This window comes from Pan troglodytes, chromosome 5 (genome assembly GCF_028858775.2).
Source record: "Pan troglodytes isolate AG18354 chromosome 5, NHGRI_mPanTro3-v2.0_pri, whole genome shotgun sequence".
NCBI lineage: Eukaryota > Metazoa > Chordata > Mammalia > Primates > Hominidae > Pan > Pan troglodytes.
Window position 1 is genome coordinate 34,884,366 of NC_072403.2, and position 25,858 is coordinate 34,910,223.

General features: G+C 44.4%; 5 non-coding genes across 5 annotated transcripts; 3 read left to right on the plus strand and 2 right to left on the minus strand.

Annotated features, from left to right (window-relative positions):
* The first annotated feature begins 14,723 nt into the window (after positions 1-14,723).
* Positions 14,724-14,828, plus strand: TRNAL-CAA (transfer RNA leucine (anticodon CAA)). Its single transcript has 2 exons — positions 14,724-14,761; positions 14,784-14,828. It is a non-coding gene; the product is annotated as a tRNA-Leu (tRNA).
* A 442-nt stretch (positions 14,829-15,270) lies between these two features.
* On the minus strand, positions 15,271-15,342 carry TRNAQ-CUG (transfer RNA glutamine (anticodon CUG)). Its single transcript has one exon. It is a non-coding gene; the product is annotated as a tRNA-Gln (tRNA).
* Positions 15,343-17,309: 1,967 nt separating this feature from the next.
* TRNAL-AAG (transfer RNA leucine (anticodon AAG)) lies at positions 17,310-17,391 on the minus strand. The gene has a single exon. It is a non-coding gene; the product is annotated as a tRNA-Leu (tRNA).
* An 872-nt stretch (positions 17,392-18,263) lies between these two features.
* TRNAM-CAU (transfer RNA methionine (anticodon CAU)) lies at positions 18,264-18,336 on the plus strand. The gene has a single exon. It is a non-coding gene; the product is annotated as a tRNA-Met (tRNA).
* A 6,397-nt stretch (positions 18,337-24,733) lies between these two features.
* Positions 24,734-24,806, plus strand: TRNAK-UUU (transfer RNA lysine (anticodon UUU)). The gene has a single exon. It is a non-coding gene; the product is annotated as a tRNA-Lys (tRNA).
* The last annotated feature ends 1,052 nt before the right edge of the window (positions 24,807-25,858 follow it).

Consider the following 25,858-nt stretch of genomic DNA (forward strand, 5'->3'; position numbering starts at 1 on the left):
CTATGTTGCCTAGGCTAGTCAAGAACTCCTGGGCTCACGTGATCGTGACCCTCCCATCTCAGCCACCCAAAGTGAGGGGATTACAGGCAGAAGCCACCATGCCCAGCCCCTCTTCCTTGAGTGTTTACTGTCTTCCCTTCATCATCCAGATTTCATGGAATTTTGATTTGCTTAATTTACGTGTTCATGTTAATTTCTATTACTAATCCTAACCTATATTATTGCACCAGTGTGTCAGTTTACAAGTATTTTTCAAAGAATCGGTAACCGTGCAGCCTTCCCATTAATTTCTCTATTTGTACTTTTTCACTGATTCAAATACCACCTCAAGGAATAGAATCATCCTTAAAAATTCTTAAAGAAGAAAATGCTTTTCATTCTGTCGCTTCTTACTCAGACATCTTCAAAGTTTTGTGGGTTTTTTGTTGTTGTTGTTTATTTGTTTGTGTTTGCCTCTGGGACATTGTCCAAATTCTTTAGTATAAAGGCCTAATAAAATTCTTATTAATAGGCCCGGTAGCTCACGCCTGTAATCCCAGCACTTCTGGAGGCTGAGGTGGGCGGATCCCGAGGTCAGGAGATCATGACCAGCCTGGCCAACACAGTGAAACCCCGTCTCTACTAAAAATACAAAAATTAGCTGGGCATGGTGGCGCACGCCTGTAGTCCCAGCTACTCAGGAGGCTAAGGCAGGAGAATCGCTTGAACCTGGGAGGCGGAAGTTGCGGTGAGCCGAGATCGCACCACTGCACTCCAGCCTGGGCGACAGAGCGAGACTCCGTCTCAAAAAAAGAGTATTAATAAAATATACTTTTTTTGTTTGAGACAGAGTCTCGCTCTGTCGCCCAGGCTGGAGTGCAGTGGCGCGATCTCGGCTCACCGCAAGCTCCGCCTCCCAGGTTCACGCCATTCTCCTGCCTCAGCCTCCTGAGTAGCTGGGACTACAGGCACATGCCACCATGCCCGGCTAATTTTTTGTATTTTTTTTTAGTAGAGACAGGGTTTCACCGTGTTAGCCAGGATGGTCTCAATTCCCTGACCTCGTGATCCGCCCTCCTCGGGCTCCCAAAGTGCTGGGATTACAGGCGTGAGCCACCGCGCCCGGCCTAAAATATACTGTTTTAGGGACAGGCACAGTGGCTCACGCCTATAAACCCACTCTGGGAGGCTGAGGCGGGCGGATTACCTGAGGTCAGGAGTTTGAGACTAGCCTGTCCAACATGGGAAGCCCCGTCCCTACTAAAAATACAAAAATTATCCACCCATGGTGTCGCATGCCTATAACCTCAGCTACTCGGGAGGCTGAGGCAGGAGAATCGCTTGAACCTGGGAGGCAGAGGTTGCAGTGAGCCAAGATTGCGCTATTGCACTCCAGCCTGGGCGACAGGAGCGAGACTCTGTCTCAAAAAATAAATAAAATAAAATATACCGTTTTAAAATGAATTTCCTCCTGCCTCCTCTAAACCTCCCTGCCCTAAGGGAACGAGTGACTTTTACTAGTATTGGCCAAATCCAAGGGACACTTTTCAGTCTTCATCTTAACATCTCGAAGGCATTTTATGTGGAGTCCTAATCAGGGAAAAGGAGTCAGGCTGGTGGGACCAGGGGAAAGCAGAGATAAAGCCAACAAGTGATAGGTCTGCTTTTTTTATGGCCCAGGGCACATGGCCCTCCTGTACATAACTCACAAACTTCCTGCTTACCATCAAACGCCTCGATTTATCAAGCACCTTGGCTGACAGAAGAATGCGGGTTAAGCTTCCTGCTACCTTAGCGTTATCAATCAGTCCAAGTTCCATTGTATAAAATCCCTAGCAAGTCTTTGTTTCTTTGTAGTCAGCTTCTCTTCTGTTGATACTGCCTGCTGTCTCCCTGGCAACATATTTTTCTACTTTCTCTAATAAATCTGCCTTTGTTTACCTACAACTGTCTTGGTAAATCTTTTCCCCCTACACCACAGGCCCAGTTAGTCGTCACTTACCTGTGACATTTTACACTGTTGATCCCTCCCTCCTTGGATCATTCTTCTTCCAAGCAGCAAACTGAGTGGGACCTGATGAGGCCTAAAGTATTTCTGCTTCTTCTATCTCCTTCTCTCTTATCTGTCTTTTACCAACTGATACTAACCTTAGTCTGGAAAAATAAAAAATTATCATAATAAATACAAGAATACAGTACTTAAGAAGCCAACGTATAGATGAGACAGAATGGGAAATGGAGAAAAAGACAAAATATCAATAAGAATTTAACATTAATATAAGGTCCGGGCGCGGTGGCTTATGCAGGGTAATCCCAGCACTTTGGGAGGCCACAGCTTGAGTTTAGGAGTTTGAGACCAGCCTGGGCAACATGGTGAAACCCAGTCTTTACCAAAAATACAAAAAATTAGCTGGGTGTTGCGGCGTGCACCTGTGGTCCCAGCTACTGGGGAGGCTAAGGTGGGAGGATCCCTTGATCCCAGGAGGCAGAGGTTGCAGTGAGCCGAGATTGCACCACTGCACTCCAGCCTGGGTGACAGAGCCAGACCCCATTTCCAAAAAAAAAAAAAAAAAAAAAAAAGAATTTAGTACAAGATACAGGAGAAATTGCAGGTTGGTGCTATACATTCAATAAATGATTGTGGAATAACTGGCTAGCTACTTGGGAGAAAAAAGATCTCATCTCACTTCTTATACTGAACTATATTATTGATCAATGAAATTTTTTTAAGAAAATTAATCCATAAAAATTCCAGGAAAAAGAAAACTGATTGATTTTTTTTAAGGCACTTGTCATCTGGAAGATCTTTCTAAACATGACCCCACAGAAGTCACAAATGGATAAATTTGGTTATACAGAATTCAAAATTAGATGTCTTCTTGTAAAAAAATTTTCTAAACAGCTGAATGATAAAGGAAAATTGGGAAAAGATGTTTTTAGCAAATTAAACAAAGGATGAATTTCCTTGAGACAAAATATTTGCACAAATAAAAGCAAAAAAAGAGAGAAGAAAAATGAGCAAAGGTCATGAACAGATGGTACAGAGAAAAAGAACAAAGGGTCAATAAACATGTGAAAAGAGGTGATGTTAATTTTAATTTATGAGATTAGCAAAGATTTAAAACTTTGACAATATTCAGTATTAATGAGAATATGAGGAATTCCAGTACACTGTGAGAATGTAAATTGGGAGAACACCATTGAAAGCAATTTGACAATTGGGCTGGGCGCGGTGGCTCACGCCTGTAATCCCAACACTTTTGGGAGCTGAGGCGGGTGGCTCACCTGAGGTCAGGAGTTCGAGGCCAGCCTGACAAACATGGAGAAACTCTGTCTCTACTAAAAATACAAAATTAGCTGGGCGTGTTGGCGCATGCCTGTAATCCCAGCTACTCAGGAGGCTGAGGCAGGAGAATAGCTTGAACCCGGGAGGCAGATGTTGCGGTGAGCCGAGGTCACACCATTGCACTCCATCCTGGGTGACAAGAGCAAAACTCCATCTCGATTAAAAAAAAAAAAAAAAGTAAAAGAAAACAATTTGACAATCACTAAAAAAATTTAAATGCACTCACTCTTAGAACCTTCTACTCTGCCTCTCTCCCATCTGGACAGAGATGTTTGATTATACAAGGATTGCCATTACAGCATTGTTTGGATTTGTAAAATACTGGGACCAACATCAATATGCTCCAACAGGGGATAAGTTAATGAAAATATTATGCAGGTGTACAATGAAATGCTATGCAGTTTCCAAAAACAAAAACAAAGAAGAAGGAGGAGGAGGAAGAAGAAGAGGAAGAGGAGGAGGAGGAAGAAGATGATGAAGAAGAAGAGGAGGAAGAAGAAGAGGAAGAAGAAGGAGAAGAAGAAAAAGAAGAAATAATCTACTAATAGGGAAAGCTGTCTGAGATTTATTTACTCATTAATTTATTCAACAAATGTTTGTTGAGTGTCAACTATGTGCCAGTCTTCTAGATTCCAGGACACTGTGTGGAACAAAACAGACAAGGTTGCTGGGGTCATGGAATTACTTTCTAGAGGGAAAGATGGATGATAAGCAAACCAAGCAATAAACACATGGTATGAAACATGCCATAAAGTGAAATGAATCAGAATATGGAAGATGAAGAGTGATGGTTATTACTTTATATTGGGTCATCAGGGTGGAATCTCTCTGATAAGGTAGCCAAACAGCTGCTGCAGTTTAGAGTCTCAAATTTGCATGTCACTGGGCATTTATCTCAGAGAAATAAAAATGTTTGTTCACCCAAGAATCTGCACAAAACATTGTTCGTAATAGCCAAGCCTAGAAATAATTCAAATGTCCTCGAATGGTGAAGAGTTAAACAGTGGCACATCCATACTATGAAATACTACCCAGAGATAAAAATGAATGAACTACTGAGATAGGCAGCAACTTGGATAGATCTCAAGGAAATTATGCTGAGTGAGAAAAGTCAATCTCAGGTTGTGATTTGTATGATTCCATTAATAACATTTATTTATTTATTTATTTATTTTTGGGAAAGAGTCCCACTGTGTTACTCAGGCTGGAGTGCAGTGGGACAATCTCGGCTCACTGCAGCCTCTGCCTTCCGGGTTCAAGTGATTCTCCTGTGTCAGCCTCCGGAGTAGCTAGGATTAAGGCATGTACCACCATGCCCAGCTATTTTTTTTTTTTTTGTATTTTTAGTAAACACGGGTTTTCACCATATTGGCCAGGCTAGTCTCCAACTCTTGACCTCAAATGATCCACCTGCCTCGACTTCCCAAAGTGCTGGAATTACAGGAGTGAGCCGCTGTGGCCAGCCCACAACATTCTCGAAATGATAAAATTATAGAGATAGAGAGCAGATGAGTAGTTGCTAGGCATTAGGGAGAGAGAAGGGAAGGAGGTGTCTGTGGCTAAAAAAGGGTACCCTGAGGGATCCTTGTGATGGAACAGTTTTGTATCTTGACTGTAATGTTGTTCCTATGTGATATTTACACATGCAATAAAATTGTATAGAACTAAACACACACCAACAGATGAGTGTATGTAAAAATGGTGAAATCTGAGTAAGATTGGTGGATTTTATCAAAAATAATTTCCTGGTGTGATATTGTACTATATTTATGCAAGATGTTACCATTGGGAGAAACTGAGTGAAGGGTATGCTGGATCTTTATTTTTATTTTATTTTATTCTTTTGGAGACAGAGTCTTGCTCTGTCGCCCAGGCTGGAGTGCAGTGGCATGATCTTGGCTCACTGTAACCTCCGCCTCCTGGGTTCAAGCAATTCTCATGCCTCAGCCTCCCAAGTAGCTGGGATTACAGGCATGTGCCACCATGGCCAGGTAATTTTTGTATTTTTAGTAGAGATGGGGTTTTGCCATGTTGGTCAGGCTGATCTTGAACTCCTGGCCTCAAGCAATCTTCCCTCCTCTGCCTCCCAAAGTGCAAGGCTTATAGGAGCGAGCCACTGCACCCAGCCACTGAATCTTAATTACATCCTATAACTGTATGTGAATCTACAATTATGTCAAAATAAATTTTAAAAAGTTTCTGCAGTCACAGCATCAATGACTTGTCTTTCCCAGCCAGCAAAGCCCTGTGTTTTGCTCTTATTGATTGGACTAATCCCTGTGGACAGAGAAATTCATGTGCCAGTTGGCTTAGGTTTGGTTTTACTACCTATTCCTGAACCAATTACTATGGCAAGGGGACTGAGATAATGCTCACTGGTCTATGCATCAAGACCCACTGAAAAATGTAATTGTCATTAGTCATCTAAATATAATTTATTTTTGAATTGGTTATGTGCTTCCCAACATTTAGCTATATTCTATTTCCTGGGGATAAAATCTTTGAAGACAGTGGGAGGAAAAGCTAATCTGACCCCTTCTTTCAAACAGCAAGGGGTTGAGGATTTCCTTGATTTTAACACAGGCATTTTGAATATGAGCAGACCATGCCTGGTAAACACACTAGACAAGATTCCTGCCCTTATGGAGCTGACAGGCCACTGGGGGCTGGATGGAGGCCGAGATGGTAGCTGTCTCCAAGATAGTCACTATCTTAGGGACCTCTCATATGCACATGACATTGGATCACTAAGATATGTAAGCTGGGCATCATGGCACTTGCCTGTAGTTCCAGCTACTTGGGAGGCTAAGGTGGGAGGATTGCCTGAGCCCAGGAGTTTGAGGCTGCAGTGAGCTATGATCATGCCACTGCACTCCAACCTGGGTGACAGAGTGAGATCCTCGTCTTAAAAAAAAAAAGGCCGGGTGTGGTGGCTCGCACCTGTAATCCCAGCACTTTGGGAAGCCAAAGCAGGCAGATCACCTGAGGTCAGGAGTTCAAAACTAGCCTAACCAACATGGAGAAACACTGTCTCTACTAAAAATACAAAATTAGCTGGGCATGGTGGCACATGCCTGTAATCCCAGTTACTTGGGAGGCTGAGGCAGGAGAATCACTTGAACCTGAGAGGTAGAGGTTGCAGTGAGCCAAGATCACACCATTGCACTCCAGCCTGGGCAACAAGAGTGAAACTCTGTCTCAAAAAACAAACAAACAAACAACAACAACAACAGAAAACAGGGTGCAGCCCACTCCTCCAGCCCCTTGAATCTGGTGGGCTGGCCTATGAGTACTGTGACTAACACTGTATGGCAGAAGTGATTCTATACCAGTGCCAGGCCGGGGCTGTAAGAGGGCTGACAGCCCCTGTCTTGTGTCTCTGAGTCCTGAGACACCATAGATATGTCTTTATTAGTCTCCTCAGGCTGGCATACAAAATACTAGATGGCTTAAAAAACAGGAATTTATTTGCTCACATTTTATTTTCTGGATACTGGAAGTCCAAGATCAAAGTCTGCAGGGTTGGTTTCTCCTGAGGTCTCTCTCCTTGGCTCGCAGGCAGCCGCCTTCTGACTATGTCCTCACATGACCTTTTCTCTGTGCGCATGCACCTCTGATGTCTCTTCTTCTTCTTATAAGGACACCAGTATTATCAGCTTAGGGCCTCACTCTTATGACATCATTTATCCTTAATTGTCATCCCTATAAAGATCCTATCTCCAGGCAGTTGCGGTGGCTCACGCCTGTAATTCCAGCAATTTGGGAGGCCGAGGCAGGTGTATCACTTGGGGCTGGGAGTTCAAGACCAGCCTGGCCAATATGGCAAAAGCCTGTCTCTACTAAAAATACAAAAATCAGCTGGGCATGGTGGTGCACATCTGTAATCCCAGCTACTCAGGAGGCTGAGACAGGAGAATCACTTGAACTCAGGAGGCAGAGGTTGCAGTGAGCCAAGATTGAGGCACTGCACTCCAGCCTGGGCAGCAGAGCAAAACTCTATCAAAAAAAAAATTATCTTCAAATATAGTCACATTGGGGGTTAAAATTCCAAAACATGAGTTGGGAGCTGTGTGTATGTGGTGGGCGGAGTGGACACAACTCAGTCCATAGTGATGTCCACCTACTCTACTACGGGACTCCATAAAGGGGGAGTGAGCTCATTGAGGCCATCCTTCCAGCCATTCCCTGAGAAAAGCATGAGGATTTTCAGTGAAGAGCAGCCCAACTGCCAAATGGATACATTCTGAGTTGCCAGTTAATGCCAGGTGTTACAGAAAAATCATCCCAGTGAGCCCTACCTGTTGGGGCAGTTTGTTATGCAGTATGAAATAATCAGAATAAGGAGTTGCATTCAGTTATTAATCAAATCAATATGTGGTTACTAATTGTGAAAAGTTCTATGATGGAAGAGACAGGATGCTATGAGAAAGAATAACACAGTGGGTGGGAATGGCATCACGAACTGCAAGGGAGAAATAATTGAAGGACCTAGAGATGTTGGGCCTGAAGAAGATTTCAATGCTTTTGTGAGCTCTGGAACCATTTCTCTTCCCTTTCTGGGCAAAACTCCTTGAATAAGCGGATTCCTCCGCTTTCCTTGCAGGTGACCACTCCCTCCAGATCAGCCTCTCATAAAACTTTTCCCGTCTTCCCAGGTCACAACAATTTTTCCCTTTTTAACATTGTATTAGGCTGTGCCTGCACTGCTGTAAAGAAATACCTGAGGGCCGGGTGCAGTGGCTCACACCTGTAATCCCAGCACTTTGGGAGGCTGAGGCTTGCGGATCACTTGAGGTCAGGAGTTTGAGACCAGCCTGGCCAACATAGTGAAACGCTGTCTCTACTAAAAATATAAAAAAATTAGCCGTGTGTGGTGGCGTGTGCCTGTAATCCTAGCTACTTGGGAAGCTGAGGCAGGAGAATCGCTTGAACCTGGGAGGTGGAAGTTGCCGTGAGCCAAGATTGTGTCACTGTACTCCAGCCTTGGCAACACGGAGAGAGACTCCATCTCAAAACAAAACAAAACAAAAAAAGAGAAATACCTGAGACTGGGTAATTTATAAGAAAAGAGTTTTAATTGGCTCATGATTCTGCAGGCTGTGCAGGAAGCACAGTGGCAGCTGCTTCTGCAGAGGCCTTGGGAAACTTCCGGGTTTTTTGTTTTGTTTTTTTTTTTTCAGACGGAGTTTCTCTCTTGTTGCCCAGGCTGGAGTGCAATAGGGCTGTCTTGGCTCACTACAAGCTCCGCCTCCCGGGTTCAAGCAGTTCTCCTGTCTCAGCCTCCAAGTAGCTGGGATTACAGGCGTGCACCACCGCGCTTGTCCAATTTTGTATATTTTTAGTAGAGACTGGTTTCACCATGTTGATCAGGCTGGTCTTGAACTCCTGACCTCAAGTGATCCACCTGCCTCGGCCTCCCAAAGTGCTGGGATTACAGGTGTGAGCCACTGCACCTGGCCTAGGAAACTTCGAATCATGGCGGAAAACAAAGGGGGAGCAGGCACATCGCCTAGCGAGAATGGAGCAAGGAGGCCCCACCAGACCCCACCTCCAATATTGGGGATTACATCTCAATGTGAGACAAATATCCAATTTGAGTGGGGACAAATATCCAAACTATATCAAACATTTTTAGAGTTTATGCTGTAGAGCATTTAATTGACATTAAATGATAAACTGTTTCATATTGTTAATTTATTGAGGTAAAATATACATAAAGGGCACAAGCCTTCAGTGTATAAGCTAATGAATTGTTACATGTGTGTAGCCACCATCCAGATCAAGAGGAAGAATATTTTCAGCATCCAGGAAGGCTGTCTCATGTCTCTTTCCATCAGTATCCACTCCCAGAGGTTACTTAGAAAAAAATCACTATTCCAAATTTCTAGAAACATTGATTAATTCTGCCTGTTCTTGAACTTCATATGAAGAGACTCCTATCATGAGCACTTATTGGGTTGTTTTAAATTGTTGTCTGTTATGAATAAAGCTGCCCTAAACGTTCTGGTGGTATATGTCTGTTCATGGACAAATGCCCTCATTTCTAGGAGTGGAATTGCTAGTAGGCATATGTTTAGTTTTTTAGATAATGCCAAAAAATGTTCCATAGTGAATGTGCTAATTAACACTTCTAGCAGCAATGCATGAGAATTCTAGTTGCTGCACATATTACACCAACACTTGGTACAGCATATGTGTTTTAAAATATTTTAGCTGTTCAGGTGGATTTGTAGTGGTATCTCATTGTGGTTTTAATTTATATTTCCCTGCTAATTAATGATACTGAGCACATTTTCAAATTTTCTTTTGCTGGAGTGCAGTTACGCAATCATGACCCACTGCAGCCTCAACTTCCCAGGCTCACAGGAGCCTCCTACCTCAGCCTCCTGAATAGCTCAGACTACAGGCACACGTCACCATGCCTGGCTAATTTTTTTTTTTTTTTTTTTTGTAGAGATGGTGGGGCAGGGGGAGTCTTACTATGTTGCCCAGGCTGGTCTAGAACTCCTGGGCTCAAGTAATCCTCCCACCTCCTGAAGTGCTGGTGGCATTACAGCGTGAGCCACTGTCCCTGGCCTCATATGTGTACTATTTGAATGTAGTCTTTAGGGAAGTTCCTGATCAAGTCTTTTGTCATTAAAAAAAAATTATTTGTCTTTTTCTTGTTGCTGTACAAGAGTGCTTTATATATTTAGGATGAGTCCTTTCTCAGGTATGTATTTTGCAAATGTTTCCTCCAATTTGTGGCTTCCATTTTTCATTTTCTTTTTCTATTTCTTTTTTTTTTTTCGGGAGACAGAGTCTCACTCTGCTGCCAGGCTGGAGGGCAGTGGCACAATCTCGACTCACTGCAACCTCCGCCTCCCGGGTTCAAGTGATCCTCCTGCCTCAGGCTCCTGAGTAGCTGGGACTACAGGTGTGCTCCACCACGCTCAGCTAATTTTTGTATTTTTAGTAGAGACGGGGTTTCACTGTTTTGGCCAGGACGGTCTTGATCTCTTGACCTTGTGATCTGCCTCAGCCTCCCAAAGTGCTGGGATTACAGGCGTGAGCCACCACACCCGGCCTCCATTTTTCATTTTCTTAATGATGTTTTTTGATGAATACAAGTTTCCAGTTTTGATGAATTTTATTTCATCGACTTTATTGATTTATTTTTAAAATTTTTACACTTATTTATTTATTTAATAGATATGGGTTCTCGCTGTGTTGCCCAGGCTAGAGTGCAGTGACTGTTCACAGGGGCTATCATTGTGCACTACGACCTCAATTTCCTGGGCTCAAGCGATCCTCCCACCTCAAGCCTCCTGAGTAGCTGGAACTACAGGTGGGTGCCTGTTTAACTTTTTTTTTTTTCATTTTGGTTACTCTTTCCTGTTTTTGAAATCTTTGCGTACCTTACATTCATTAACATATTCTCTTTCTAGAAGCTTTACTTTCCCTGTCATACTTAGGTGTATGGTCCATTATGAATTCATTTTTGTGTTTGGTGTGAGGCAAAGGTCTAGATTTAGTTTTTTTCCTAATTGGTCCAGCACCTTTTATTGAAAAGTTATATCATAAATTTGTAAATGCATTTCTGTCTATTCACCTCATTTTAACCACTATGTCCAAAAAGCAGAAAATAGGTGCACTAATGGAAAACCAGTTCACCAGATTTACTTATTCTGTTTTTTTTTTAGACGGAGTCTCCCTCTGCCATCCAGGCTGGAGTGCAATGGCATGATCTCGGCTTACTGCAACCTCCTGCCTCAGCCTCCTGAGCAGCTGGGACTACAGGTGTGCACCACCATGTCTGGCTTTTTTTTTTTTTTTTTAAGACAGTGTCTGGCTCTGTCGCCCAGGCTGGAGTGCAATGGCGTGATCTCGGCTCATTGCAACCTCCACCTCCCAGGTCCAAGCAATACTCTTTCCTCAGCCTCCTGAGTAGCTGGGACTACGGGCAGCCGCCACCACGCCACCACGACCAGCTGATTTTTATATTTTTAATAGAGACGGGGTTTCACCATGTTGGCCAGGATGGTCTCGCTCTCTTGCCCTTGTGATCCCCGCACCTTAGCCTCCCAAAGTGCTGGGATTACAGGCATGAGCCACCGCACGCGGCCTATTTTTTGTATTTTTAGTAGAGATGGAGTTTCACCATGTTGGCCGGGGTGGTCTTAAACTCCTGACCTCAAGTGATCCGCCCACCTCAGCCTCCCAAAGTGCTGGGATTACAAGTGTGAGCCACCACACGAGGCCTACTTGTTCTTTTTAACTAATTATAACATTTACAGCAACTCATATGTTGAAGTGGTTTTAACAGCTTTAAAAGGTTTCTGTGGGATTATCATTGACCTGTTTTTACTTTGTCTTAGTGATAGCTTTGTAGGAAAGATTAATTTTTCCTTAGCCCAGCAGAGAGAGGTGAGACTGATGGACATAAAAAGAAAATACTCAAGAAAATATATTAATCAATAGTGTATTTTATTATTAGAATACATCCATAAGAATCCTTTATATTTATGCCTACACTCTTCATGAATCTCTTCTTGTGGACATATTTATTTACTTATACATTTCTTAATTCAACATATATTTATTGAATACATTTTTGAATATGGTAATATACATTCATATTTGTTATTATTATTATTATTATGAGATGGAGTTTCACTCTGTTGCCCAGGCTGGAGTGCAGTGGCGCCATGTCAGCTCACTGCAACCTCTGCCTCACAGGTTCAAGGGATTCTCGCGCCTCAGCTTGGGAATACAGGGGTCCGCCACCACACCCATCTATTTTTTTGTATTTTTAATAGAGACAGGGTTTCACCATGTTGGCCAGGGTGGTCTCGAACTCCTGACCTCAGGCAATCCGCCCGCCTCGGCGTCCCAAAGTGCTGGGATTATAGGCATGAGCCACCGTGCCCAGCCTCATATGTATAATTTTTAGTTAAATTAATATTTATGGTTTTCATCATTATGACTTTGTAATATTTTTCACAGCTGAGCTCCATGGTATACCATATTACCTTCTTTGACAACCTTTTGTTCTTCCTGGGATTAATAATTGCCTCCTGTTCTTTGCTTACTTTTCTAAATATTTATTCCTAATTCAATACCAGCTTTCTGACACTATTTTCTGGTCAAATGCATGAGGCAGTATGTCAGTTCCATTTTCCCCCATTGGAAACAACCCTCGTTTAGCCCTCTTTCTTCTATTCCACCGTAGACTGATTGCCTTCTAGCCTGGTAGCTCAGCAGTTGCCCCCGAGTTTTTTCCTTTACCTTTCTCCTGTGTTAGGTCCCCAGTCACCGGATTTCATATTTCCTTTTTCTTAGTTTAATTCCCTAGTTAGTGGACAATTCTCCAGAAGCTTTCTGAGAAAAGGTACTTGGGAGATAATGTTCTGCAAATGTCCATTCACATTTGATTGATAGTTTGGCTGGGTTCAGAAATCTAGTTGTGGAAACTATTTTCCTTTATTGAAATGATTTAGAAGGCATTGCCTCATTGTCTTTCAGCTTTTGGTGTTGGTGCTGCTGTGGAGAAAAAAAGATGCCATTCTAATTCATAATCCTTTCTGTGCAATCTTTTAGTTTTGCTTTCCTTCTGGAAACATTTAGGATCTTCACTTTATTCCTCTGATATTTCACAATGACAAGCTTTATTGTGGGGCTTTGCCACACACTATGCAGGGTAGTTGGTGGGCCTTTTAAATCTGGAGACTTAAGGTCTTTGGTTCTGAAAAATAATCTTATATTACATCTTTATCTCCTTTATTCCACTTTCTCCTCTTTTCCTAGAATCCCTGTTAGTTTGTTGGCATATCTTCTATTATACACCATTTTATTTTCTTATCAATTCTCTGCTATTTTCCGTCATTCACCCCAAACTTTCCAGATTTCTACAACCTTATTTTGAAATTTTAGGCCAGGTGCAGTGGCTCACAACTGTAATCCCAGCACTTTGGGAGGCTGAGGCGGGCGGATCACCTGAGGTTGGGAGTTCGAGACCAGGCAGACCAACATGGAGAAACCCTGTCTTAACTAAAAACATAAAATTAGCCGGGCGTGGTGGCGCATGCCTGTAATCCCAGCTACTCTGGAGGCAGAAGAATCTCTTGAACCTGGAAGGCAGAGGTTGTGGTGAGCCGAGATTGCATCATTGCACTCCAGCCTGGGCAACAAGCGCCAAACCCCGTCTCAAGAAAAAAAAAAAAAGAAATTTTAAAAAATCCAGCCATCATAATATTATTAATAATTTTAAGAACTCCCCTCCTTTTTGTTTCATGAGTGCAGTATCTTCTCTTACTTTCCCGAGGATTAATTATAATTTTTAAAAAATCCAACTTCCTGCATTGTATTTGTTTCCTCTTAGGTTCTTCCTGCCCCCTTCTGTTTGTATTCGTCCTTGTCTTATTGTAGAAATATTTTCACAACCACCTGATTATCCTTGGTTGTCGTACATATTTTAAGTAAGGCACTAAACACCTGATTCTGGAAGCTCTGTGGACCTGCTCCAAGCCTGTAGACTGCAGAGTCTTTGGGGATTCTATGGAGACCCAGCCATTTCTTTGGGAGACCCTCAAATACCAGTGTTTGTCGTTGTTTTAATTTTTATTTTTTCCTTGTAAATTGACTTGGATATCTCATCTGTCTTTCTTTATCTCTGGAAAACTTTATCCCAGTTTCCCTTGACATACTCCTTCAACCTCCTGGGAGAGGTAGGGGGAGGGGAGATGAGCCTGTTTGACTAGTTCTGGGAATGTGGTGAGGGAAGAGATCTGGGGATTTCGGCTCTGTGCTGACACTTCCTTCATGCTACTCTGGTTTTGCACCCCTGCACTTCACCCTCTTTCAACTCCTGACCAAGTCAACTCCTGTTACTCACATCGACAGTCATTTTTCATGTTCAAGACCCCTGAACCGCTCTCATCCCCCACTCTCCGCTAACTCTCCTGCTTCGCTTCAGGTCTACATTGCCTCGCTCATTTCTTCCCTGCTGAGCTCTTTGATTAGTTTGCTAAGCAGCATCTCGGGAACAGCCCCCGTGCTATGTGTTCTTTCTTGTCATGGATATGTGTTTTTTCTTGTCATGCTATGTGTTCTTTCTTGTTCAAGGCAGAGTCGCGGCTGGGTTGTTAGGATGCTCGCGCCCCTGTACCCGGGGCGTGCAGGGAAGTGTAAGAAGGGGGCGAGGGGCGAGAAACGCTGAATTCTAGCCTGAATTGGTAGGAGAGCCTCGCAAGTTGAGTCACGGTTCCTGATTCCATTTAAATAGAACGTTTTGTTCACTTGTAGGAATTTCCTTTTCCATTTCTTTCATTAAATCGCGAACGTAGTAATGACTTAACGCTGGTTACGCATTCATTACAATCGAAGATTATATTAATTTGCGAGGGAAAGGGTCCCAGGTGTCAGGATGGCCGAGTGGTCTAAGGCGCCAGACTCAAGCTTGGCTTCCTTGTGTTGAGGATTCTGGTCTCCAATGGAGGCGTGGGTTCGAATCCCACTTCTGACACAACCATCTTATTCTCCTTTTACTCTACTTTCTCAGCCATTTCTGTGTTTTCATTCTTTCTACCTCAACTTTTTTTATTCTAACTAAAATGATACACTCTCAATGAGGTCTGCCCCCTTGCTTTTCAGTCTTGTTCGCTGTTTAGTAGTGAATCACGTTTTGTCCCGCTTTGGTCAGTTCGTTAAAAGGCGCATTCATTTACCACATGAGCACTCACCCAGAGGCGTACTGGGAGGAAACTAGACTAGGTAGGAATAGAAAGACATGTATACAGACTCCATCATTACATACTGGCCCTGAGCTCATAGGTTATTGGGACCGCAGATTACATGTTTTTCCTCAAGGCCAGAAACCATCAAAAATAAAAGTGATGAAACTGAAATTGAAAGCAGCAAGGTTCACGCTCAAGTTATCGGAAACAAGGCAAAAGGAGAGACATGAAAGGTTCCACCGAGATTTGAACTCGGATCGCTGGATTCAGAGTCCAGAGTGCTAACCATTACACCATGGAACCGTCCTCGGCAAGAAACGGATACTCGATCCACCTGGGGTCTCTCTTCTCTTCTACTTACTAATTGATTTAAAGTAATTTTGCAGGGGCAGTTTTTTTGTTTTGGATTGCCAAACGCAGGGATGGGAGGGGTAGGGCTCACACACTGTTTCCACCGCGCCTTTCTCCCAGATTTCTTTCCATCCTTCGGGGCAGGGCAGTATACTGATCTGGGAATATGGCTATTCCTGGAGATTTTTATTTTCTTTCGTTTCCATCCCACGAAAAGGTGAATTGAATTTTAGTCTCACGGTTTGAAAGGGAGAAAAGAGAGAAAAGAAAAAATATACTATCTACTTTCTACAGTCTTATTTATTCATTGTACGATACCTACAGATGCCTCTAGAACAACCTCCGAGTATCTTGGCACTGCCCCTCAGTTGTAACCATGGGCTTAAATTTTTAAAATCTGTCTCCCGCATTCCTCCAAAATGCCTTAAGTGCAGGGCTGAGTCTCAGTAGTCTTTGATAGCCCACGGTCTGCTACTTTGTAGAAGCTCAACCAATGCTTGTTGCATGAATGCATAAATGAAAGGATGAGTGAATGAATGAATGAATGAATGAATGAATGAATGAATACTCAGTGGGATAGCCCAGCTTAGACTTTTGGGAGACTTTAGACTTCTTTTTTGCCTTCACTTGCTAGGCTAAATTTTACAAGTTCAAAAGGGAATAATTATTTCTCCTCCTCCTCCTATCTTCTTTTGCCTTTCCAGGTCCCAGCTCCCAGGTGGACATCTTAGCGTCCAGATGACCCCACATATAGGTGTCCTTTAGTATGGATGACCAAACTAGGATGTTATAGTGCTGGATGTAGTCATTCATTTTTTCAAATCTTAACTTTATTAAGATAACATGGTTATTTATCTAGTAATTGTGAGAACAACATATAACAAATAGACCACATATATACGTAGCGTGTCTGGAAGAAATACTCAGATATAAATTACTACTTTAGTCAATCTTAATATTAATTATTTGTCAACTATGCTTAATGTGCCTCTCTAGTCTCTCAAGACTAAATTGCTAAGGAACCCTGGAATCATTTGCTGGCATTCATCCTTTCAAGCAAGGTGCCTGTTACAAAATATCTGCTCAATTAGTATGTATTGGATACATCTTTTGGAAGGTGAGGAAGGAAGCAGTGAAATTAGAAGACTTCTGCCTAGGCGACTGTAAAGTGCTCCTAAGCATCTACCCACCTCCCTGCACACGCAAACTCTCCATTCTATCTCCTCGAGTCTCCTAGCCTTAAAAGATGGTCTAAACTACCCCAGATCCAGGAAAATAACGGATCAAGTCCTTCTTCCCTAAAACAGGTGTTATTCTTTCTATTCTATGAGCCTCCACCTTATTTCTTAAAAAAAAAAAGAAAGAAAGAAAAAAATGTTTACTGTTTAAGAAGATAGCAGAATCTCAAAAGCTAACTCTTCAACTGTGTTCAACTAAGGACCTTAAACTGCTCTCTGAGGATAGGTGAAGCGGGAAAGGCTCTAGGTGTCTGGTGACTGTTTCTTTTGTTGGTTAGTTTGTTTTTTCAGCCTTAGCACATTTATCCCTTGGAGAAGACAATGGAAAATAGGGCAGATGAGCGTGCGTGGCTTATTTGTTCTTGAGTCTGGAGTTAAGAAGGTTGTACTTTTTCCTTAGGATTGCCCTTGGTTGGTTCACAAATCTCGCAAAGTGAATGAAAACACATGAAGGCCACTGAAGGGAATAACTAGGGGACGAGATGTCTGAGCCCCTAAATCGAGAAACATTTGGGCACTGTTTGTGGGACTGTACATATAGGTGTTATCTGTGGCCCCTAGGAAAACACAAGAGGAACCTGTCTCACTTAGGAAGCTGTGAGAACTGCCCACACAAGGCTTGAAAATGGAACTTTACTGGGTCAGAATGACGAGGGGGAAAAAAAACAAAATACCTCACACTGGCAGCGGTGGGATTCGAACCCACGCCCCCGAAGAGACTGGAGCCTTAATCCAGCGCCTTAGACCGCTCGGCCACGCTACCACCCGTAGGGTGTGTTGCCGCTTTCAGTTTCACCCAAGTGACTGTCGCCCCTTTCCAGTCTTTTCATTCCCATTCCCACATCACCATAAGCCCTTCCCTCAGGCCCCTTCTTCAGCATTCCTTGCTTCTCAGCATAGCCCGAGAACCCCCGATCCCCGACACTTTGCTTCTTCTCAGCTCCCAGATGGATCCTGGACAGGATGCTGCAGGTGGTGCAGGAGGGGAATCCTGCCCCATTTATCATCAACACAGTAAAAAGGGGTCGAAGAGACCGAGAGCGCCAGAGGACGCCATGGGCTCCACATCCACTTGGATTCCAGGAAGTAAGCCTCTCGACTTCAGGAGTAAGCAAGTCCAACCGTTTGGTTTGAGCCTGTTGCTTCTAAGAAAAGCGAGGAAAAAATCCTGAGACCTCCTCCCCTCGCCCTTCATCCACTTCAGGGGACCAAGTGTCTCCACGGAACTTCACAAGGGAGGCAAAGAGTGAACTCATTATTATTTGTCTTGTCTTCGTTTCAGAGGCCGTACATCTACGAAAGCCCTAATCATAGAGGGAAATACTCCTCGTTCCTGGCCCAGAAATGAGATGAGAAATCCAGGGCCCCGTACAGGAAGGCCTTTCGCAAAGTCCAGACTCAATTGCCTTCGCAGCCCTTACAGTTTCCTTAGGAAGGTCTGTGGGAGAACGAGGTTGGTTTAGGAATTGGCCCCTGCCTTGTACTACGTAGTTTTGTCATCCAAAGTGTTTTAGAAGTGAATTGAATCATAGTTACGCCTTATTTTGAAACACTGTAATTCAGAAAACGTAAAACCCTATTAATATGCCTCATAATCATCTTGGTAGAGCCGTTGGTTAAGCGGGAGGGACAGTTGCCTCCTTAGCGCAGTAGGCAGCGCGTCAGTCTCATAATCTGAAGGTCCTGAGTTCGAACCTCAGAGGGGGCAAGGCGTCTCTTTTGCCATTTTACTTCTTGACCCAAAATGAGTAAGACAACGAAGGAAGTTGACAAAACGTTGTTCTTTCTCTGTTTTCTCTATAGAAAAGTGTACAATATGTCTGGTAAGGGAAAAAAAAAAATCTAAGGACATTGCTTTGATGGAACAGAACGGGTAATTGCTGTTTAATAGAACCATGTTCAGTTACAAAACAGTGATTTTCACTAAGAATTAAATTCTCCAAAATTCTCATCTCCCCTCCCGCCCTGCATACCAATTGGAGATAGAGCTGGTAGCATTTTCAAATGTTTTTCAGATATGCTTGGCAATTGTCTTTGTTTTAAAAACACCAGAGTCAAGAAACTTACCAGTTTTAGAGTGCTGAGATAAGAAAAAGTGGGTGGAGGGTTGTACTAGGGGTGTGGAAGGTATAGAATCTAATTATCAATTACTGACTTGGTTATCTTTTACCATTCTTCTGGAATGGCTTACCACCAGGTTGCCACCAATAACATTCCATATGAAAAAAGAAAGGAAACAAAAAACTGACAAAAAACTCCCCCCTCAGTCTCATTGCATTGGACCTTTTCTCTTGCTTCCAGTCCTGTTGACTGGATCTAAATCATCCAAACTACCAGATGCAGGAAGGGGTAAAAAAGAGAAACAAGAAGTGAAGAAGATAGGCTGATATTTACAGTCAAGATGAGCCCCTGACTCAAATAATAATGAGCAAGACTGATCATTAATGTCCTGCTCTTGAGTCCTACTTTGTTCCAAGCTGTGTTCCTATTAATCCATTCCCTCTCAGCTTTAAAATCACCCCTATATACTTTGTTTTGTGACATTGGGGCTGGGTGCCTGCAAATGATATTTCCCAAACTCCTTTGCCCATTGGCTTCCTCTTGTGTTCTGTCAATAAGAGGAACCAGAAAGAGACTAGAAAGCAAGAGGAGAGAAGCAGGGGCTGCTTTCTAAATTTTGTTCTTCCTGTCAGGTCACTCCAACAATGGCATTGAGTCCCATCTCTATTTGTTCTCTTCATGCATTCCAGAATGTCTCACTGTCCATTACATAAGTAAGTAGTAGTCCAGCTGCAGCGCGTCCTCTTTAGCACTCCGGGATGCCTTTCCTCAGTGGTCTCAACCTCTTCCTTTTTATTCTTCCAGCCCTACAAGGTGGTAGCTACTTCCCAGTAGTTATCACCTCTGAGTTACCATGGTGTGCCCAGTTGAAATACCTAGTCTTATTCCTTTTTTTTTTTTTTTGAGACAGAGTCTTGCTCTGTCACCCAGGCTGGAGTGCAGTGGCACAATCTCGGCTCGCTGCAACCTCTGCCTCCCAGGTTCAAGCGATTCTCCTGCCTCAGCGTCCCAGGTAGCTGGAATTACAGGCGCCCGCCACGACGTCCAGCTAATTTTTGTATTTTTACCAGAGACGGGGTTTCACCATGTTGGCCAGGCTGGTCTTGAACTCCTGACCTCAAGTGATCTGCCCCCTTCGGCCTCCCAAAGTGCTGGGATTACAGATGTGAGCCACCGTGCCCAGCCTTATTTCTTAACTAGACCCTGAACCACACATAGGGGGTGCAGGGATAGCACTCCACACAACAGAAAAAGCTTCTGCTCTCATGGAGTTTACATTTTAGTGGGGAATGATAAAGAATAAATTCAACCAGATATATAAAATGTGAGGTAGTGATACATGCCATGAAGGAAAAGAGCAAGAGAATGGAGAACAAAGGGGAGGGGATTGCTTTATAATAAAGGGTGACCAAGGAGGCCTTTCTGATAAGGAGGCATCTGAACAGAGACTTGAAGGAAGTGAGTGAGTGAGCTGTGAGGCTATCAGGGAGAAGAGAATTTCAGGCCAAGGGAACAGTAATTACAAAAGGCTTGGCAGGAATGTCATTGGCATGTTCAAGAAACGAAGGAGGAGACTAGTGCAGCTGTAGGTCAGTAAACAAGGGAGAACTTGATAGGAGATGAGGGGGTTAGATACACATAGACCCTACAGGATGCACATTGATCATGTAGGGTCTCAGAGGTCATGATCATGTTCAGAGAGGGAATTCGCTGCATAGGGGAGAGAAAAGACAACAGTGAGTTAAGTTGTGGAGGTCAGCCAGACCTTGAGAATATTCTGATTCATGAGTCTGAGATAGAACTGAGATAGAATCTGTGAATCTTTTTTTTTTTTTTTTTTTGAGATGGAGTTTCACTCTTGTTGCCCAGGCTAGAGTGCAATGGCACGATCTCGGCTCACTGCAACCTCTACCTCCTGGTTCAAGCGATTCTCCTGCCTCAGCCTCTGGAGTAGCTGGGATTACAGGCATGCGCCACCACGCCCGGCTAATTTTGTGTTTTTAGTAGAGATGGGGTTTCTCCATGTTGGTCAGGCTGGTCTCGATCTCCTGGCCTCAGATGATCCATGCACCTGGGTCTCCCAAAGTGCTGGGATTACAGGTGTGAGCCACCGCAACTGGCCTGAATCTGAGTTTTTAACAGTGACTCCAGGAGATTTGAATGCCATCAGTGTGGCAACATTTTGGAAGCCCCAGTCAAGGACTTACTCGGCTTCTATTCATTTATCCCATGTTGACCGTCTCTGGAGAGCTCACTTCCTCCCAAAATTCTCCTCATTTTTGTTTAGTCATCCAGGGCTTGCTTACTGGTTAAAACTAGGAGCACTTGCCTCATCAAGAGCAGAATAAATGCTCTACGCTTCCCAGAGAACTCTCAAAAGCTACAAGGTGCCATTTCCTATTCTGCTTTATTTCTAATTTTTCTTTTTCCTTTCTTTCTTTTTTTTTTTTTTTTTTTTGAGATGGAGTCTTGCTCTGTCACCCAGGCTGGAGTGTAGTGGTGTGATCTCGGCTCACTGCAACCTCTGCCTCCCAGGTTCAAGTGATTATTTTGCCTCACACTCTTGAGGTAGCTGGGACTACAGTCATGCACCACCACACCTGGCTCATTTTTGTGTTTTTAGTAGAGATGGGGTTTCATCATGTTGGCCAGGCTGGTCTGGAACTCCTGACCACAATTGATTTGCCCACCTCTGCCTCCCAAAATGTTGGGATTACAGGTGGGAGCCACTGGCCTCGCCCTGTTTTGCTTTATTTCTGCCTTTCCCTGTAAAGAGCTTTTCTTGGTAAATAAGCAGCTGAGACATCTTGACACCTCCTGCCCTCCAGGTTCCCAGGGGCAGTCTGGGCCCAAGTTTTCCTTCTTCTAGCTGTTCCCCAGTTTCTCTGCATCATTCCTCCCCACTGCCATGTCTCGATGGCCTTCTTCTGCACAATGGCCTAATTTATGTTTTTGCATCACCTCTTCCTCCACTCTGACTCATTCTTTACATAAAGCCAGTGTACTCTTAAAAGTAATCTCATCATGTCATTTCTTCCTGCTTAGAATTCCCAGTGGCTTCACATTGCTGCTAGGGTGCAGTCAGCTCTCTGCACTACTAGCCATAACCTCTGAGCCTGTGAGTCACTGGTCTGTCCCTGCCTTCCTGTCCACCTCAGACCCCACCTTCATCAACACTCTCTTGACCTCTCTGTACACAAGCTGCTCAGGCCTTCTCTCAGCTGTCTGGAAGTGTTCTGCTCTTTAATCTCTCTGGAATGCTGGAATCACATTTTTGTCCAACTAGGCCTTTAGTTTTCAGTTTAAACGTCACTTCCTGGGAGAAGTCTTCTCTAATCCCCTGGAAGAGGTCATCTCCCTTTATAATCCATGCTCTTGAAGATAGAGGGCAGGGTGTGATTTACAGTGTGCATTATTTTGTCTCACCTTACTTTTCTTCCTTTATGTTCCCTTTATCTTGATTTAAATTAACATTTTTCACTTTATCTTACAGTATAGTTGTGTAAATAACCTCGAATCTGTTTTTCAATAGTAGCATAAATAAATGCACGATCAGAAATGTACCACATGACAACCATTGTGCTAGCCCTAGCCTTTGAGGGATTTCTGTTGTGAGATTAAAGTGGTCAAGAGATTAACAAACTTGTCTAAAGTGGCACAAGCAAAATGGTTAGTGTTCTAAATGATCCATTTTACAATAAGAAGTAATAATTGTGATAACACCTAATTTTCATGGAAATGTCACCAAGCGTTTGCTTACATTATCTCATTTGATTTGCAGTTAGGTCATGAGATTTTGCTTGTTTTTCCTCAACATTTTGTAACCTGAACGTTTTCCCGAGAGCATTTGTTACAGTGGCTGTTTAAACAGTGTAATTTGTCGTCTAACGGCTGCTTTTCACTTGTAAAATATGAATGCCCCAAGGGCTGAGGTAGTGTGTCCGGTATTGGTGGGTTCTTGGTCTCACTGACTTCAAGAATGAAGCCACGGACCCTCGCGATGAGCGTCACAGCTCTTAACGTGACGTGTCTGGAGTTTGTTCCTTCTGATGTTCCCATGTGTTAGGAGTTTCTTCTTTCTGGAGGGTTCGTGGTCTCGCTGACTCAGGAGTGAAACTGGAGACCTTCGCAGTGAGTACTACAGCTCTTAAGACAGCACGTCTGGAATTGTTCGCTCTTCCTGCTGGGCTTACGGTTTCGCTGGCTTCAGGAAAAAAAAGCTGCAGACCTTCATTGTGAGTCTTACAACTCATAAAAGCAATGTGGACCCAAACAGTAACCACTAGCAAAATTTATTGCAAAAAGCAAAAAAAATAAACACTCCACACCATGGAAGAAGAGCCGTGCGGGTTGTGGATGCTGGCTCCGGCAGCCTGCTTTTATTCTCTTAGCTGGCCCCACCCACATCCTGCTGATTGGTAGAGCCGAGTGGCCTGTTTTGACAGGGCGCTGATTGGTGCGTTTACAATCCCTGAGCTAGATACAAAGGTTCTCCACGTCCCCACCAGATTAGTTAGATACAGAGTTTCGACACACGGTTCTCCACGGCCCCACCAGAGCAGCTAGATACAGTGTCGATTGGTGCACTCACAAACCCTGAGCTAGACACAGGGTGCTGATTGGTGTGTTTACAAACCTTGGGCTAGATACAGAGTGCTGATATGTGTATTTACAATCCCTGAGCTAGACATAAAGATTCTCCACGTCCCCACCAGACTCAGGATCCCAGCTGGCTTCACCCAGTGGATCCCGCACCGGGGTTGCAGGTGGAGCTGCCTGCCAACCCCACGCCATGCGCTCGCACTCCTCATCCCTTGGGTGGTCGATGGGACTGGGTGCCGTGGAGCAGGGGGCGGCGCTCGTCGGGGAGGCTCGGGCTGCACAGGAACCCACGGAGGCAGGGGAAGGCTCAGGCATGGCAGGCTGCAGTCCCGAAGCCTGCCCCGCGGGAAGGCAACTAAGGCCCGGCGAGAAATCGAGCGCAGCGCCGGTGGGCTGGCACCGCTGGGGGATCCAGTACACCCTCCGCAGCCGCTGGCCCAGGTGCTAAGTCCCTTATTGCCCGGGGCCGGCAGGGCCTGCCGGCTGCTCCGAGTGCGAGGCCCGCCAAGCCCACGCCCACCCGGAACTCCAGCTGGCCCACAAGCGCCGCATGCAGCCCCGGTTCCCGCTCGCGCCTCTCTCTCCACACCTCCCTGCAAGCTGAGGGAGTGGGCTCCGGCCTTGGCCAGCCCAGAAAGGGGCTCCCACAGTGCAGTGGTGGGCTCAAGGGCTCCTCAAGTGCCGCCAAAGTAGGAGCCCAGGCAGAGGAGGCGCCCAGAGCAAGCGAGGGCTGTGAGGACTGCCAGCACGCTGTCACCTCTCAGTAGTACTTCTCCACTGCAGTAAACCCGGGGCAAAGCTGAGAGCCTTGCTCAAAATAAGTTCTCAAAACCTATTTTTTTTTTTTTTTTCTGGAGTCTCACTCTGTCACCAGGTTGAAGTGCAGAGGCAAGATCTCGGCTCCCTGCAACCTTCGCCTCCCGGGTTGAAGCGATTCCCTTGCCTCAGCCTCCCGAGTAGCTGGGACTACAGGCGTGCGCCACCACGCCCGGCTAATTTTTTTGTATTTTAGTAGAGACGAGGTTTCACCATGTTGGCCAGGATGGTCTCGATTTCCTGACCTTGTGATCGCCCGCCTCGGCCTCCCAAAGTGCTGGGATTACAGGCGTGAGCCACCGCGCCCGTGTGCCAGGTGTTCTTAAGGTCGCAGGGAAGACTGGATCATAACCTTTGAAGACTAAAGACAAGACAAACCCGGCGATTACGTCTGTAGTTATACATTGCTTTTACAAGTAATTGTTTGGAGTACATTACACAAAGATGGGAGTTAATTTTTTCCATGAGTTGGGGACAAAAATAACTGTGAGCCATATTCAAAGTGGGCAAAAGCATAGATGGGAATAAAGAAAAGGAACATGGATAGGATTTAAGTTGGACGATATCAAGTTTCTGCACCTTTTTACTCACTAGAATGTGCAGGAAGAAGGTTTTTTTTACAGGGAGCCCGGATAGCTCAGTCGGTAGAGCATCAGACTTTTAATCTGAGGGTCCAGGGTTCAAGTCCCTGTTCGGGCGAGAGCGGTGGCTTTTAGTATCTGATTCTGGCATCGTGTTTGAAAAAGCCAAAAAGGACAGTATCGTTTTATAGAGACAGATTTCATATACTCTAAAAATTCACCAAACCCTGTAGAACCCCGAATTTTAAACCACGAATAGGCGAGTAACTCTGATGCAAAATAAAAGTAGTAAGGTGAATACATGGGCCCTCTACAGTGAGATAGCCCCAGATTTTCTGAAGAAAACTAACATTTAAGGACAACCTTAGAATACGAAGTATTTAATATTTTATGATTCCTGTTACTCTGCTTACAGGTGCCAAAGTAATCTGTTGTTACTTGCTTTCCAGTGCAGAGTTTATTTTACGTAGGAGGGAATATACTGATCAATTATCAAGAAAGTTATAATATGTTCATATTCTGGCTTGGCATATTTCTGGCATTTAGTTACCGTGAGTCAGCCCTGCAAGTCTTAAAAACTCTAGGTGAATTTAAAAATAGTTTCCGGCCGAGCGCTGTGGCTCACGCCTGTAATCCCAGCACTTTGGGAGGCCGAGGCGGGCGGATCTCGAGGTCAGGATATCGAGACCATCCTGGCCAACACGGTGAAACCCCGTCTCTACTAAAAATACAAAAATAATTAGCTTGGCGTGGTGGCGGGCGCATGTAGTCCCAGCTACTCGGGAGGCTGAGGCTGGAGAAGGGCGTGAACCCGGGAGGTAGAGCTTGCAGTGAGCCGAGATTGCGCCACTGCACTCCAGCCTGGGCGACAGAGCGAGACTCCGTCACAAAAAATAAAAATAAAAATACATAAAAATAATTTCTGACGGGGCGCGGTGGCTCACGCCTGTAATCCCAGCACTCTGGGAGTCCGAGGCGGGCAGATCACCTGCGGTCAGGAGTTCGAGACCAGCCGGGCCAACATGCTGAAACAGTCTCTACTAAAAATACAAAAATTAGCCGAGAGTGGTGGTGCGCGCCTATAATCCCAGCTACTTGGGAGGCTGAGGCAGGAGAATAGCTTGAACCAGGGAGGCAGAGGTTGCAGCGAGCCGAGATCGCACGGCTCCA